Here is an 18,636-nt window from a genome sequence, read left to right as displayed (position 1 = left end):
CAGCTCGCTTAAAGTGGGCAGTTCAGTCCACCCACAATGCAAAAATAATAGTAACGCACAGTGACTTGGAGAAGTACACTCAACAAAAATATAAACGCAACACTTTTGGTTTTGCTCCCATTTTGTGTTATGTGTCGGACGCAGCTCGGAGAACCGACCAGCGTTTGAAGGACCCAGTATGAAATAAGCAGAGCACGGTACAAAGGCTAACTGAATTTAATACATAACAGTGATGTGATACAAAACAACGGTCTGGCGTGGTGGTGATACGGTGCGCTCCCAGCAGCGCTAACGGTCCGGAGCCAGAAGCCGTTCGGACCCAAGGACCCCGCCGACACCCCCCAGGTGGCCGCAACAAACCGAGTCTGTGAAAGAAGGAACCATTATGTGAGTCCACACTCTACACACAGAGAGACCACTCAAAGGTGTACATAAATAGCAAACACTTCCTGGCTTAATTACTAATCAGCTTCCCAACCTGCAGGCATGGAACATCCAGTTCACAAAACTCCACTGCAGTGGAAGCCGATACATGACTAACGTACAGCTCAATATAATAAGGTGTGAGGGACACCACATTTACTGACTGTATAAACGTTAGTCACAAAATCTAACGTACCTCAGGAAGTGTGCTGACGAGCGTGAGACCTCACCCCCTCCTCTTTCACAGACCGTGCATCAAACCCTGGACGTTCTCTGCATCCACTGATGATGAGATGTCTCCCGAGATGACGATCTCACCCGTCTGGTCACAAGGTCGAGTCTCTGGCAAATACACACTGTACACTCCAGTCTTAAATGCCACCATGTTCCAATCCATATAGATGCACCACAGCTGTGAGTCCTGACGAGCCGCAGGTGATCAGGGTGAGGTCCTGATAACCTCAGCAACACAGCCACTCAGTCCCAAATGCAAGCCACCTGGAAGGAAAAACAAAAGACAGAAACAAAAAGGCAGCCAGGCCCCCCAGCCATACAACAGTACCCCACCCTCACGGGAAGCCTCCCGGCGACCACACAAACCTGGCCCAGGAGAAACACCCCCCTCCAGGGACCATGGCTGGAAACCGCATCTGCATTCGTCTTCCAACAGAATGGTTGATGTCTTCTCCTCTGGCTGCATCCTTGCCTTTGTTTCAGTCAGTCACTTAGCACAGGTGTGGCCAGGAGTTCTTAAACCTGTGCGGTCAGCCTTTATCCAACCATGTGCGGTCATTAGTCATAAAACAAAAAAGACAAACACAAACAACCAAACCACCCCCCCCCCCCCCCTCCCCAGGGGACCGTCCTATCAAACCCCGGGAAGAGGAGAAAAGAAAAACCCCAAACTTAAACTTACAAGTAAAAGCGCTAAAACACCCCCCCCCCCCCCCCCCAAACGACATGTAGGGACCAACACCCCCCAGAGGACTTCCCGCCAGCTCCAGGAGTAATAACCACAGCCGAGGTCCCTCTGGGATCCAACGTCACCCACGGGGACTCCCAGCGCCTCCCAGAGGACCACTCGTCAACCCCAGGAGACGCCTCCTCTCATGACCAACAGACCCAGCCCCGGCCGTCTATGGCTAGATGGACCCACAGCCCTTTCCCCCCCAGAGGACACCACAGTCAAACCCTGAGGGCGGAAACTGGGGGGAAAAACAAGAAGAGAGAAAAAAAAAAAACATACAAACAAAACAACCCCAACCTTACCCCCTTGGCGCAGTGGAAACTGGAAGCACGTCCAGTGTCACCAACCGTGACTATACCCCAGAAGCCAACCGGGAGGAGTGGAACAGCGGTTATGGCAAACGGCACAAAACGGCGCCACTCCTCCGACTTCTACACCAGCCACTAGCTGCGGGTATATCCCACTGCCCCAAACCTCAGCCACGCCGATGGCAGACGGCCAAAGGCGTGCTGAAGCCGGAGGTGGAACAGGGAATCAAAAAACACCCCCCCCCCCCCCCCAGGTGCAGAGGTTACCCGGGAAATGCCCAGTATAACCAAACTGCACCACTCCAGCAACGCCGACACTACGGCTCACCCGGCTGGAGCCAGAGGAGAAGAGAGGGAAGAAAAAGAAAATACCCCAACCCCCCCCCCCCCCCTCCCGGGTGCAGAGGCTACCTGGGAAATGCCCAGCACAACCAAACTGCACCCCTCCAGCAACGCCGACACTACGGCTCACCCGGCTGGAGTCAGAGGAGAAGAGAGGGCATAACAAAAACAAACAAAAAAAAAGAAAAAAAACCCAAGTACCACCCCATCACCCCCCAGGGGACCGTCCCATCAAACCCTGGGGAGGTGAAACAAAAAGAAATAAAAAGAAAGACTAACAGACCAACATACAGTTGTTTGGGTCCTTTTTTTTTTTTCTTCTTAGACAGGCTGCAGGGTCACAACCCCAGACACAAACAGTGGAAAAAAAAAATAAATCCCACACAAAAACCAACTCAAAAACCACCCACACGAAATGAACTAACACAAAACAAATCAGTGACGTATACCGTTAAGCTCAAACAAATCGAACACACCTGTTCTAACTTAAGAGCTTAACGGTAATGTGACTAAGTCACCAAAAGAGGGAGCCAAAGTGCTAAAAATGAAAAAAAACCCTTTGGTGACAGAAAACAAACGAGCTGCATCTCCGTGCGCAGCTGTGTGCAACACACAACCAAAATGTGCTCAACTAAATAACGCCGGAGCTGATACAACAGACGCAGTAGTTATCTTTATCCGGGGAAACGGGGCTACAACTGTAACACAGGAAGCTCAGCGACCCATGCCACAGAGCTCCGCCGTGCGCGTGCACCCATTACAGACACACTCTTGCAGCTCCTGTTTAAACCTCTTATCCGGTCGGAGCGTGACGAGAAGCCGTCGCCAGTCACACTCCACCACGACCCACGGATAAGGCACAAACACAGGAACACGGCTGCAAGAGAGCACAAATCAGTATTCAGTAATGGGTCTCAAACACGCACCATCCGGGCGGAGAGCACCCGCAACTGATCCGGATAACTACTGAACGTCTGCTGCCGCCTTCCCGGCGCGTTACCGTCTCTGCTACCGCTGGGTCCGTGATGTTTGGCCAGAGACTACTGTTATGTGTCGGACGCAGCTCGGAGAACCGACCAGCGTTTGAAGGACCCAGTATGAAATAAGCAGAGCACGGTACAAAGGCTAACTGAATTTAATACATAACAGTGATGTGATACAAAACAACAAAAGAGTGTGCGGTCTGGCGTGGTGGTGATACGGTGCGCTCCCAGCAGCGCTAACGGTCCGGAGCCAGAAGCCGTTCGGACCCAAGGACCCCGCCGACACCCCCCAGGTGGCCGCAACAAACCGAGTCTGTGAAAGAAGGAACCATTATGTGAGTCCACACTCTACACACAGAGAGACCACTCAAAGGTGTACGTAAACAGCAAACACTTCCTGGCTTAATTACTAATCAGCTTCCCAACCTGCAGGCATGGAACATCCAGTTCACAAAACTCCACTGCAGTGGAAGCCGATACATGACTAACGTACAGCTCAATATAATAAGGTGTGAGGGACACCACATTTACTGACTGTATAAACGTTAGTCACAAAATCTAACGTACCTCAGGAAGTGTGCTGACGAGCGTGAGACCTCACCCCCTCCTCTTTCACAGACCGTGCATCAAACCCTGGACGTTCTCTGCATCCACTGATGATGAGATGGCTCCCGAGACGACGATCTCACCCGTCTGGTCACAAGGTCGAGTCTCTGGCAAATACACACTGTACACTCCAGTCTTAAATGCCACCATGTTCCAATCCATATAGATGCACCACAGCTGTGAGTCCTGACGAGCCGCAGGTGATCAGGGTGAGGTCCTGATAACCTCAGCAACACAGCCACTCAGTCCCAAATGCAAGCCACCTGGAAGGAAAAACAAAAGACAGAAACAAAAAGGCAGCCAGGCCCCCCAGCCATACAACAATTTTGTATGAGATGAACTCAAAGATCTAAAACTTTTTCCACATACACAATATCACCATTTCCCTCAAATATTGTTCACAAACCAGTCTAAATCTGTGATAGTGAGCACTTCTCCTTTGCTGAGATAATCCATCCCACCTCACAGGTGTGCCATACCAAGATGCTGATTAGACACCATGATTAGTGCACAGGTGTGCCTTAGACTGTCCACAATAAAAGGCCACTCTGAAAGGTGCAGTTTTATCACACAGCACAATGCCACAGATGTCGCAAGATTTGAGGGAGAGTGCAATTGGCATGCTGACAGCAGGAATGTCAACCAGAGCTGTTGCTCGTGTATTGAATGTTCATTTCTCTACCATAAGCCGTCTCCAAAGGCGTTTCAGAGAATTTGGCAGTACATCCAACCAGCCTCACAACCGCAGACCACGTGTAACCACACCAGCCCAGGACCTCCACATCCAGCATGTTCACCTCCAAGATCGTCTGAGACCAGCCACTCGGACAGCTGCTGAAACAATCGGTTTGCATAACCAAAGAATTTCTGCACAAACTGTCAGAAACCGTCTCAGGGAAGCTCATCTGCATGCTCGTCGTCCTCATCGGGGTCTCGACCTGACTCCAGTTCGTCGTCGTAACAGACTTGAGTGGGCAAATGCTCACATTCGCTGGTGTTTGGCACGTTGGAGAGGTGTTCTCTTCACAGATGATGCGAAGGAGATGTGTTGCACTGCATGAGGCAGATGGTGGTCACACCAGATACTGACTGGTATCCCCCCCCAATAAAACAAAACTACACCTTTCAGAGTGGCCTTTTATTGTGGACAGTCTAAGGCACACCTGTGCACTAATCATGGTGTCTAATCGGCATCTTGATATGGCACACCTGTGAGGTGGGATGGATTATCTCAGCAAAGGAGAAGTGCTCACTATCACAGATTTCGACTGGTTTGTGAACAATATTTGAGGGAAATGGTGATATTGTGTATGTGGAAAAAGTTTTAGATCTTTGAGTTCATCTCATACAAAATGGGAGCAAAACCAAAAGTGTTGCGTTTATATTTTTGTTGAGTATATGTTGAAGAGGATTTGCAAATCATTGTATTCTGTTTTAATTTACATTTTACACAACGTCCCAGCTTCATCAGAATTGGGGTTGTATTTCTGTGTTTAAGTGCTTCATTTCTGGAGGTATGCTGGCTGTTTGAGTTTGCTGCAAGTTTTTATTAAAACACTTGCAGGTGGAGTCAGCTGGTTTCAGTTTAGTAAGGATCACGTGGATGAATTGTGTACCAGCAGCACTTTTATTTCACACTCTTTGAACACTGCGGCTTAAACAATGATGCGGCAAATTTAGGGATTTTTATAGGCTAATGTCAGCCCCATTTCCACCGAGTGGTTTGGGTCGGTGCTGCACGGTAATATACATATCTGTTGTGAAAGTGTTGGAACACGGACCCACAACAGGGGGCGCAATGAACGGACAATGGAGAAAGTAAATAACAAGATTTACTACTGAACAAGCAAGAGTAATACAACAAACACAATTTAGGGTCGAATCCGCTGGTGTCGTGTGGGCAGGCTCGAAGGTAGGAGACGTCCGTCTCAGTCGAACCGGAACCACCCAGATCTCCTCTGCCACCGAACCCTGGAAATACTGGAACCGCCAAGTCCCGACTTCCCAGGTGGCCACTGCCTCCGCTCGTCGGATCCGGTACTGCTGGCAGGAGAGAGCAACAACACACAGGAGTGGATGAACGCACCCAGTTACAGAGAGGGGAGAAGCCGCCTCCACCTCTTGACAAAGTTCAGCAGGAAGGTGAGTACTTATCCAAGGAATAAGGTTCTTAGTAGTCACCAGTCCTGAAAAACGGTTTTGACAGTCTTAGTTAATAATGCAAAGTATACCTGCAGAGAATACTACCTTGGTCTTAGGTGATATCTCGGCACTGAGGTGGAGACGCCGTCCTCCTGATATACCTCGGTGCTGAGTGGAAACAGCTGTGTTTGGTGATGGGTGACAGCTGTCACCCAGATTACTCCCATGATGCGGCAGCGCCCTCTGGTGCCTGGAGCCCGCACTCCAGGCAGGGCGCCCTCTGGTGGTGGTGGGCCAGCAGTACCTCCTCTTCAGCGGCCCACACAACAGGACCCCCCCCTCAACGGGCGCCTCCTGGCGCACAACCGGGCTTATCCGGATGGCGACGGTAGAAGTCGGCCAGGAGGGCCGGGTCCAGGATGAAGCCCTTCTTCACCCAGGAGCGCTCCTCGGGGCCGTACCCCTCCCAGTCCACCAGATACTGAAAACCCCGGCCCATCCGACGGACGTCAAGGAGCCGGCGGACAGTCCAAGCCGGTGCTCCGTCGATGATCCGGGCAGGAGGCGGTGCCGGACCCGGGGTGCAGAGGGGTGAGGTGCGAAGAGGCTTGATCCGGGAAACATGGAAAACTGGATGGATCCGCAGTGAGGCCGGAAGCTGGAGCCTCACTGCGGCGGGGTTGATGACTTTGAGGATTTTATATGGTCCGATGTATCGTTCTTGCAGTTTAGGAGAGGTAACCTGTAGGGGAATGTCCTTGGTGGATAACCAGACCTCCTGCCCAGGACGATACTTGGGAGCCGGGGCCCGTCGCCGGTCTGCATGTTTCTTCGCCCTCGTCTGGGCCTGCAACAAAGCAGAGCGGGCGGCCCGCCACACCCGACGGCACTTCCGTAGGTGGGCCTGGACCGAGGGCACACCGACCTCTCCCTCAATCACCGGAAACAAGGGGGGCTGATACCCCAAGCACGCCTCAAACGGGGAGAGGCCGGTGGCTGATGACACTTGGCTGTTGTGGGCGTACTCGATCCAGGCCAGATGGGTACTCCAGGCCGTCGGGTGCGCGGCTGTCACACAGCGAAGTGTCTGCTCCAGTTCTTGATTCGCCCGCTCTGCCTGCCCGTTGGTCTGGGGGTGGTACCCAGACGAGAGGCTGACCGTGGCCCCCAGTTCCCGGCAGAAACTCCTCCAGACATGTGAGGTGAACTGGGGACCGCGATCGGAGACGATGTCTGATGGTATGCCATGCAGACGGACGACGTGGTGGACCAGGAGGTCCGCTGTCTCCTGGGCCGTAGGGAGCTTTGGGAGGGCCACGAAGTGGGCCGCCTTGGAGAAACGGTCCACTATCGTGAAGATGACAGTGTTTCCCTGGGACGGCGGGAGACCCGTGACGAAGTCCAGGCCGATGTGGGACCAGGGGCGATGAGGCACGGGCAATGGCTGTAGTTGCCCTGAGGTTTTTCTATGATCTGCCTTGCCCCTGGCACAGGTGGTACAGGCCTGGATGTAGTCCCGGACGTCGGTCTCCAGGGATGCCCACCAGAAGCGTTGCCGGACGACTGCCACGGTCCTTCGCACCCCTGGGTGACAGGAGAGCTTAGAACCGTGACAGAAGTCCAGGACTGCAGCCCTAGCTTCTGGTGGGACGTATAGTCTGTTTTTTGGTCCGTTTCCGGGGTCCGGGACACGGGTCAGGGCCTCCCGGACGGTCTTCTCCACGTCCCAGGTGAGGGCGGCCACGATAGCGGACTCCGGGATGATGGGATCCGGGGGATCCGACGGTTCCGTTTTGACCTCATCTTCGTGCACCCGGGACAATGCATCCGATCTCTGATTCTTGGTCCCGGGGCGGTAGGTAATCCGGAAGTCAAAACGGCCAAAGAACAGTGACCAGCGGGCTTGCCTGGGGTTCAGACGCTTGGCGGTTCTGATGTACTCCAGGTTCCGATGGTCAGTGAAAACCGTGAATGGCACGGCTGTTCCCTCCAACAGATGTCTCCACTCTTCGAGGGCCTCTTTCACAGCAAGGAGTTCCCGATTGCCGACGTCATAATTCCGCTCAGCGGGGGTCAACCTGCGAGAAAAATAGGCACACGGGTGAAGGACCTTATCGGTCTTCCCGCTCTGGGAGAGCACCGCTCCTATCCCTGAGTCCGAGGCATCCACTTCAACCACCAACTGGCGGCTAGGATCGGGCTGCACCAGAACTGGTGCAGACGAGAAGCGCCGTTTCAACTCCTTGAACGCGGCCTCGCACCGGTCCGACCAGGTGAAGGGAACTTTTGGAGAGGTCAGGGCTGTCAGGGGGCTAACTACCTGACTGTAGCCCTTAATGAACCTCCTGTAGAAATTTGCAAAGCCGAGGAACTGTTGCAGCTTCCTACGGCTTGTAGGTTGGGGCCAATCTCTCACCGCCGCAACCTTGGCCGGGTCCGGGGCGACGGAGTTAGAGGAGATGATAAACCCCAGGAAGGACAAAGAAGTGCGGTGGAACTCACACTTCTCGCCCTTCACAAACAGCCGGTTCTCCAACAACCGCTGCAGAACCTGACGGACATGCCGGACATGAGTCTCAGGATCCGGGGAAAAGATGAGTATATCGTCCAGATATACGAAGACGAACCGGTGCAGGAAGTCCCGCAAGACATCGTTTACCAACGCTTGGAAAGTCGCGGGAGCGTTAGTGAGACCGAACGGCATGACCAGGTACTCAAAATGACCTAAGGGGGTGTTAAATGCCGTCTTCCATTCGTCTCCCTTCCGAATCCGAACCAAATGATACGCATTCCTAAGATCCAGCTTGGTGAACATTTTGGCTCCATGCAAGGGAGTGAACACTGAATCCAACAAGGGCAACGGGTATCGGTTGCGAACCGTGATCTCGTTCAACCCCCTGTAATCAATGCATGGACGAAGCCCGCCATCTTTTTTACCCACAAAAAAGAAACCTGCGCCCATCGGTGAGGTGGAATTCCGGATCAATCCGGCAGCTAATGAGTCCCGGATGTAGGTCTCCATTGATTCGCGTTCCGGCCGTGAGAGGTTGTACAGCCTACTGGACGGGAACTCACTGCCTGGAACCAAATCGATGGCACAATCATACGGGCGGTGGGGAGGAAGCGTGAGAGCCAGATCCTTGCTGAACACGTCAGCGAGGTCATGGTACTCCGCTGGCACCGCCTTCAGATTGGGCGGGACTCGGACCTCCTCTTTAGCTTGGGAGCCGGGAGGAACCGAGGAACCGAGACACTCCCGATGGCAGGTTTCGCTCCACTGAACCACTACCCCGGACGGCCAATCAATCCGGGGATTGTGTTTAAGCATCCATGGAAACCCTAAAACCACACGGGAGGTGGCCTTAGTCACGAAGAACTCGATCACCTCCCGGTGGTTACCTGACACCACCAGAGTTACTGGAGGTGTCTTGTGCGTAATTGGTGGGAGTAGGGAGCCATCTAGTGCCCGAACCTGCACAGGCGAGGTAAGAGCCACCAGAGGGAGCCCTATCTCCCTGGCCCATCTACTGTCAAGCAGATTCCCCTCAGAGCCCGTGTCCACCAGTGCTGGGGCCTTCAGGGTTGAATCCTCAAACAGGATCGTGACTGGGAGTCGTGTAGCAATGTGGGTGTGTCCCACGTGAATGTTTTGACCCACCCCTGGCCCAGTCTCTAGGGGCGGGCATTTGGCGTTTGACCGCTCGGGGCAGTCTCTCACATGGTGCTCTATTGAACCACAAACAAGACACGCTCCGTGGGTCCATCTCCTCTGTGCATCTGGTGCCCTAAATGTTGCCCTACTCGTGTCCCTAGCTTCGTCAGTAGGGGGAGCTGTGACCCCACGGAGCGCAGGGGCTGTGGAGCGTGGGGAAGGCGGTGCTCGATCGGAACCGGAAGGGAGAGGGACGACGCGTGCCTGGCCACGCCCTTCGCCTCGTTCCCGACGGCGTTCTTCTAACCGGTTGTCGAGTCGTATGACTAGATCGATGAGCCCGTCTAAGTCCCGCGGTTCGTCCTTCGCCACCAGATGCTCTTTTAGGACCAGTGACAGTCCGTTTACAAAGGCGGCGCGGAGGGCAGTGCTATTCCAGCCGGATCTCGCCGCCGCGATGCGGAAGGCGACTGCATAGGCAGCTGCGCTCCGACGCCCCTGTCTCATTGACAGTAGCGCGGTTGAAGCGGACTCTCCTCTGTTGGGATGGTCGAACACCGTTCTGAGCTCCCGTACAAACCCAACGTACGTATGAAGGAGCCGTGAGTTCTGCTCCCAGAGCGCTGTAGCCCAAGCGCGTGCCTCCCCGCGAAGCAGATTTATTACATAAGCTACTTTGCTAGCATCAGTCGCGTACATTACGGGACGCTGTGCGAAGACGAGCGAACACTGCATCAGAAAAGCCGCGCACGTCTCCACACAGCCTCCGTACGGTTCTGGAGGGCTTATGTATGCTTCTGGGGACGGAGGAAGGGACCGTTGAACGACCAGTGGAACGTCACTTTCACGCGCAGGGTCCTCGGGAGGGAGAGCCGCAGCGGCGCCCGAAGGGCGCGCCTCCACTTGTGCGGCGAGAGCCTCCACCCTGCGGTTTAGGAGAACGTATTGCTCGGTCATTGAATCGATCCGAGAGGTGAAAGCGGTGAGGATCCGCTGCAACTCGCCGATTACCCCTCCCGAAGCCTCCGCCGCGTCTTGGTCTTCCATTGGCCGTTCAACAGCCGGTTGACGCCCCTCGGGGTCCATGACGCTGGCCGAGATATCCTGTTGTGAAAGTGTTGGAACACGGACCCACAACAGGGGGCGCAATGAACGGACAATGGAGAAAGTAAATAACAAGATTTACTACTGAACAAGCAAGAGTAATACAACAAACACAATTTAGGGTCGAATCCGCTGGTGTCGTGTGGGCAGGCTCGAAGGTAGGAGACGTCCGTCTCAGTCGAACCGGAACCACCCAGATCTCCTCTGCCACCGAACCCTGGAAATACTGGAACCGCCAAGTCCCGACTTCCCAGGTGGCCACTGCCTCCGCTCGTCGGATCCGGTACTGCTGGCAGGAGAGAGCAACAACACACAGGAGTGGATGAACGCACCCAGTTACAGAGAGGGGAGAAGCCGCCTCCACCTCTTGACAAAGTTCAGCAGGAAGGTGAGTACTTATCCAAGGAATAAGGTTCTTAGTAGTCACCAGTCCTGAAAAACGGTTTTGACAGTCTTAGTTAATAATGCAAAGTATACCTGCAGAGAATACTACCTTGGTCTTAGGTGATATCTCGGCACTGAGGTGGAGACGCCGTCCTCCTGATATACCTCGGTGCTGAGTGGAAACAGCTGTGTTTGGTGATGGGTGACAGCTGTCACCCAGATTACTCCCATGATGCGGCAGCGCCCTCTGGTGCCTGGAGCCCGCACTCCAGGCAGGGCGCCCTCTGGTGGTGGTGGGCCAGCAGTACCTCCTCTTCAGCGGCCCACACAACACATATCAGAACGATTAAGTCTGGTTGGCAGAACCCTTTTGATTGGCAGGTGGAACACTTATATTGACGAGCACATGTGCACGGTGTCGTGCGTCATTTCCACTCCACACAGAGGCAAAACTGAGTAGTTTCACATTATTTTATTTTATTTTTTGTGACTCATTGGATAATTTCATTGCATGCAGCAGATGAGGTGCTGCAAGTCTTGTAACTTGTGGCACAGAGAGGCCCGGTGGAAGAAGAGGAGGCTGCGTTCACAGCAAAGACTCAAACTATCAGCCGCAGACAACATTAATGCATAACACCTGTGCCGGTGCTGTAACCTGGCACCAAACTGCAGTGTGACAAAGGAACTTTTCTTCAGCCAGAACTAAGAATTAAATTATTTTCAGATGTCATTTTCCAGAATCAGGCTTTATTTGAAAACTTTTTCATCAGTCTGTGAAGATGATCTCACTGAAACGGACAGGTAAGACTTTATTATTTATTCCTTGTGTGAGTAGTTTTAATATTTAATAATAACATGTTACACTACTAACGTACAGTACACTAATTGTATTCAAGAAGGAAACAAGATTTATTTTAAAAATAGTTGATATTTTCAGTCTGTTGCAGATGTTGTCATTTTTCAGATTTGAAATGTACGAGGTCTGTCAATAAAGTATAGGTCTTTTTTATTTCTTTCAAAAACTATATGGATTTCATTCATATGTTTTTACGTCAGACATGCTTGAACACTCGTGCGCATGCGTGAGTTTTTCCACGCCTGTCGGTGACGTCATTCGCCTGTGAGGATTCCTTGTGGGAGGAGTCGTCCAGCCCCTCGTCGGAATTCCTTTGTCTGAGAAGTTGCTGAGAGACTGGCACTTTGTTTGATCAAAATTTTTTCTAAACCTGTGAGACACATCGAAGTGGACACGGTTAGAAAAATTAAGCTGGTTTTCGGTGAAACTTTTAACGGCTGATGAGAGATTTTGAGGTGATACTGTCGCTTTAAGGACTTCCCACGGAGCGAGACGTCGTGCAGCGCTCTCAGGCGCCGTCGTCAGCCTGTTTCAAGCTGAAAACCTCCACATTTCAGGCTCTATTGATCCAGGACGTCGTGAGAGAACAGAGAAGTTTCAGAAGAAGTCGGTTTCAGCATTTTATCCGGATAATCCACTGTTAAAGGAGATTTTTTTTTAATGAAAGACGTGCGGATGGATTGCAGCGTCGGCTCGTAGCCGCCGCGACGCTCCGCCACAGGAAAAACACCTCCGTTGGAAGCCTTAAGGACAAGTTGGAACATGTCCAGCTGTTAAACAATTTCTCATATACTCACTCCACTGAAAGCCATCAAAAGCCGCCTGGATTTTACAAATGGTTATCAACACGGAGGTGTTTTTCCTGTGCCGCCGCACCGCGCCGGCTGCATCCCGACACGCGGACCCGTCCGCACGTCTTTCATTAAAAAAATCTCCTTTAACAGTGGAATATCCGAATAAAATGCTGAAACCGACTTGTTCTGAAACTTCTCTGTTCTCTCACGACGTCCTGGATCAATAGAGCCTGAAATGTGGAGGTTTTCAGCTTGAAACAGGCTGACGACGGCGCCTGGGACCGCTGTGCAACGTCTTGCACCGTGGGAAGTCCTTAAAGCGACAGTATCACCTCAAAATCTCTCATCAGCCGTTAAAATTTTCACTGAAAACCAACTTAATTTTTCGAACCGTGTCCACTTCGATGTGTCTCACAGGTTTAGAAAAAATTTTGATCAAACAAAGCGCCAGTCTCTCAGCAACTTCTCAGACAAAGGAATTCCGACAAGGGGCTGGACGACTCCTCCCACAAGGAGTGCTCACAGGCGAATGACGTCACCGACAGGCGTGGGAAAAACTCACGCATGCGCACGAGGGTTCAAGCATGTCTGACGTAAAAACATATGAATGAAATCCATATAGTTTTTGAAAAAAATAAAAAGGACCTATACTTCATTGACAGCCCTCGTATGTACCACTTTCGAAGAAAAAAAAAACACCTAAAAAACTTTTTTCTGATGTCAAGGATAGTAAAGCAAACTTAAAAAAATATATCAGTCGATTATGACCACAGATCTGGGGAAAAAAAAGTTATCATCTCCACCCACATGCCAAAATCACCTGCATTATTTATTTATTTAATTTTTATAATCACTATTCTATGTTCTGAATTCTGCCAATATCATCACTGTTGTCAGACTGAAGTTCTTCCTCCAAGGTTTCGTCTCCCTCATCGTGGTCTAAATAAGGCTCAAAACCATAAAGCCTTATCCCCACAGCTTCTTCAGAATCACCTTCACGCTGGACTCCACACAAGAAAATAAAAGTCGTTTGAAATCATCTCAACCTCTGCTGTGTTTGCAATTGATTTGGGCCTGAATCAGCTGGTCCTGTTCTCCCGATGACGTAGCAACAATATGGCCGTGGCTGAGGGCTGACATAGAACGCAGGCTTCAGGCAGCTGTTGTTACAATTTTTCTCAATTGCTAAGACATATTTCTCTAAAGCACTTCTTTTCCCTAATCTGTGAACACAAAAACCCAATTTCCAACCTACATTCACAAAACAAAAAATTTGTGCTCAAAACTGAACTATGTTGTCAAATTGTGCCCGAGTCAATACAAATTTAAAACACTGCTGAGCAGTCTCTAAACACTAGAAAATATAATGTTCAGGACATGAAGCTGTAGAAATAAATTCTTATTGTTCACTGTAGGCTAAATGTATGTTGCAAAAAAAAACAAACTGTGGATTTAGCACTTGGACATAGTAAAAAAAAGTACATAAAACAGATGTCCTGTGCATTTCAGGTTCTTTGTCATCGCTGACCACCTCAATCACCTCTCACATAAACTCCTCCTCTCACAAATGTGATCTATTTTGAGTTGTGTTCAACCGGTGATACCAGTGCTTTACAGTTTGTCTCAATTGCTAAAACACTAAACCCTATTGTCTGAACCAAATGCTCAGTTGCTTGAACCCACTGATTGAATCAGTCACTCTTTTGGCAAAACCATAAGCACTTTTCATCTGTTTAGACACAACTTGCAACACATTTTCATTGCGAATACTCACAGATGAGCTGGGACATGCAGCAGAGAGCTGTCCTTCACACACCCACAGATGATCCCAAAAACATGCACGCACATGCACACGCTGGATTCACCCACATTTTCACCCACACATGCAAGACATGGGGCAGGAGGAACAGAGGCGCATGAGACAGTATAGACCACACACTCATTTCCACACATACACTGGGGAGCACATGATGGAGAGAGGACAGGACAGGTGAACTGAAACATAAACTGATATGGGGACAATGAATTAATAAAAGAACACCCAAAAATAACCCAACCATATTAAACCCTAACATAAACCTACCAAGTGGCAAATGTCAGCTCTCCCCAGTTTGTCCATCATCAAAATTATACGCACGCATGCACAGCTTTGAGGCTCTTCTGCATTCTGCTGCAAGCAGGTGTTTGTATTTTTACTCACCCAAAAACAGAGATGGTGAAGGAAGACATCCATCGCACTACAGTTCTCACTAACAGTAACAGCAACATGAGAATTAATTAAAATGCCAAAACCAATGGAACTATGAAAACACAATAAATTAATAACACTACTAGTGTTAAACCAACATGAACCACAATAACAACATTTAAAACTCAAAACCTGGAACTCCCATGGTGCATTGCAGCATAATGCCCATTGTTCACTTTGTTAGATAATATCCCTAATTTTTAGAGCTATCAACTTTCCATTTTTGCAGCATTCATCCTTAACCCAAAATACATAAGCATACCAAACTGCAAATGTCAGCTCTACCCTGTTTCTCTGTGATCAAACCCATACAAATGCACGCATACGTGCACACAGAGGCCACTTGGTTACTATAATATAGATAAGTCAACGACAATGTATTGAAACATTGTAAAACCAGCATTACTATTGTGCTCAGAAAAGAATTTCATTGAATTCAAATACATTTGTTACCTGCTGTAATAAGATATCCAGCCACAATGTTGTGCTCCAGTTGTGTAAATGCACTTCTCACCACATTAGATGGAAGATAGCCTGAATTGTTGACTTCCAAAATAAACTCCATTTTCTGGTCTGTCTTAAAACAAAGACCAAAAAAAAAATTAAACAAACCAAAAATGAAATAAAATGAAAAAAAAATAGAATTGATATAAAAGATGAGATTAAAAACTGGGGAAAAAAAATCATTCAGGTAAACCACATTCAAAGAAATCTAGCAATGTTACTGATGAATATGTCTTGCATTACTAAATTTTACCCCCACATCAGATTTGTAAGGCACTTTTGAAGTCTCAGTAGATGTGGACGGCATAAGAGGATTATTTCACACAACTGTTTCTCTGTTAGCTTAGACATAACATGAGCAGCACAGAAAGGATTAACACTCACATGGAATTGCTTGCAAGTTGCTCAAAATACGAAAATCTTGCTGTGTGTGTGTGTGTGTGTGTGTGTGTGTGTGTGTGTGTGTGTGTGTGTGTGTGTGTGTGTGTGTGTGTGTGTGTGTGTGTGTGTGTGTGTGTGTGTGTGTGTGTGTGTGTGTGTGTGTGTGTGTGTGTGTGTGTGAAATTAAGACTTTTTTTATTTTACAACATGACCAATGTTTTGCCAGGTCTTCTATTTTAAATTGCTGTTGAGGTGTTTTTGTTGTTATTTAAAAATGTAATGAGATCAGTGTAAAATAACACAGTTGTCTGAAAACACCTAACGTGTTGTGTGGGCCGCTGAAGAGGAGGTACTGCTGGCCCACCACCACCAGATGGCGCCCTGCTTGGAGTGCGGGCTTCAAGCACGAGAGGGCGCCGGAGCCACTGGGAGTGACAGCTGTCACTCATCCTCAGCACCAGCTGTCACTCATTCATCATCATCACCATCACCATAAAGGCCGGACTGCAACTCCACCTCCTCGCCAAGAAATCAGCTACCATTCAGGTAATTTTCTCTGCTGACTCAAAACGTTGAGTAATAATCTGAACTTCTTTTGCAGACGTTATCCTGTGGTGTTTGCCTTATCTGTGGGATTGGCGTTTGGTGTGATCAGCGACGGCTTCGCTTCACACTCCAATCAGATAAGTGGTTAGACAGGAGCTGCACAAGTGTGTGATTGGAGGTGGAGGTTCTCCCTCCTTTACTGAACACTGACTGTGGGATTACTGAGTGTGCGAACTCACACTCATCTGGACTGTCTCTGTTCTCTGCCAGCAGTACCGGGTCTGACTGCTGAAGACAGCGGCCACCTGGGGCACAGGGCTTGGCGGCTCCGGTGTTCTTCAGCTCCATTGGTGGTGGAAGCTGTGTGGGGATCCAGCTCTTCTCTCGCCAGGCGTCTTCTATCGTCAAGCCTGCCCACACGTCACCTGGTGTATGATTGACAGTCCACCATATTGTTATTGTCTGTACGTCGTTGTGCGATTCACAACATTAAATTGTTACTTTTGGCTTATCCATTGTCCGTTCATTACCGCCCCCTGTTGTGGGTCCGTGTCACGACACTTTCACAACAGGATTTCTCAGCCAGCGTCATGGATCCCGAGGGGCGTCAACCATCGCTTGAACAGCCAATGGAAGAGCGAGGTGCACAGGCGCCAGCAGGAGGCGTGTTGAGTGAGCTGCAGCACATCTTAACCGCCTTTACCGCTCGGTTGGACTTAGTTACCGAGCAGAGCAGTGTTCTCAATCGTAGGATGGAGGCTCTCACCGCCCAGGTGGAAGCGCATGCTCAGGGCGCTGCTGCAGCACCTCCTCCTGCTGACCGTGTGCCAGAAACAGACATTCCGCTGGTCGTTCAACGAACCCCCCCACCGTCCCCTGAAGCATACATAAGCCCTCCGGAGCCGTACGGAGGCTGTCTGGAGACGTGCGTGGACTTCTTGATGCAGTGCTCGCTCGTCTTTTCACAGCGTCCCATCATGTATGCATCAGACGCTAGCCGGGTGGCTTACGTTATGAATTTGCTTCGAGGAGAGGCACGCGCCTGGGCTACGGCGCTTTGGGAGCAGAATTCACGGCTCCTAACGGTTTATACTGAGTTTGTGAGGGAGTTCCGACAGGTGTTCGACCACCCTCATAGAGGCGAGACCGCTTCAAGTGTGCTGCTGTCGATACGGCAGGGTCGTCGGAGCGCAGCGAAGTATGCAGTCGACTTCCGCATCGCGGCAGCGCGAGCCGGCTGGAATGCTGTTGCGCTCCGCGCCACCTTTGTAAACGGACTGTCTCTGGTCCTTAAGGAGCACCTGGTGGCGAAGGACGAGCCGCGGGATTTAGATGGGCTTATCGACCTGGTTATACGGTTAGACAACCGATTAACGGAACACCGACGGCAGCGAGACGAGGGGCGTGGTCAGGTACAAGCCGTCCCTCTTCCTCCCGGGTCTGAAAGGAAGCCGACTTCCCCACGCTCCACTGCCAGGGCTCTCCACGTGACAACAGCTCCCCCTGCTGACGTTGCTATGGAAACGAGCAGGGCCAAAAAACGATCAGATCAGAGACAAAGGAGGCTGATCCGTGGAGAGTGTTTTCTCTGCAGCTCTACCGAGCACACACAGAGAGAATGCCCCAAACGGTCAAAACAGCAGCACTCGTCCTTAGAGACTGGGCTAAGGGTGGGTCACAACACCCACGTGGGGAAACCCCGATGATCTGCACGAATCCCAGTCACGATCCTGAGTGGGGATCTAACCCTTCATGCCCCAGCACTGGTGGACACGGGGTCGGAGGGGAATCTGCTGGATAGCAGATGGGCAAAGGAGGTTGGGCTCCCTCTAGTGGCCTTACCGTCACCATTGTCAGTGCGGGCACTAGATGGCACCCTTCTTCCACTAATCACACACCAGACACAGCCAGTGACATTGGTGGTGTCTGGGAATCACAGGGAGGAGATTGTGTTTTATGTAACACCTTCTACCTCCCGAGTGATTTTGGGTTTTCCATGGGTGTTAAAACACAATCCCCAGATTGACTGGCCGTCTGGGGTTGTGGTTCAGTGGAGCGAAACCTGCCACCGGGAGTGTTTAGGATCCTCGGTTCCACCCGGTGTGACAGCTAAGGAGGAGGTTTTAGTCCCCCCCAATCTGGCGGCGGTGCTGGCTGAGTACCACGACCTTGCTGACGTCTTCAGCAAGGATCTGGCACTCACGCTGCCCCCACACCGTCCGTACAATTGTGCCATTGATTTGATACCGGGTGCTGAGTACCCGTCCAGCAGGCTGTACAACCTCTCACGTCCGGAACGCGAATCAATGGAGACCTACATCCGGGACTCGTTAGCTGCCGGGTTGATCCGGAACTCCGCCTCCCCGATGGGTGCTGGTTTCTTTTTTGTGGGCAAG

This window comes from Thalassophryne amazonica, chromosome 19 (assembly GCF_902500255.1).
Source record: "Thalassophryne amazonica chromosome 19, fThaAma1.1, whole genome shotgun sequence".
NCBI lineage: Eukaryota > Metazoa > Chordata > Actinopteri > Batrachoidiformes > Batrachoididae > Thalassophryne > Thalassophryne amazonica.
This window is presented reverse-complemented; position numbering follows the sequence as displayed.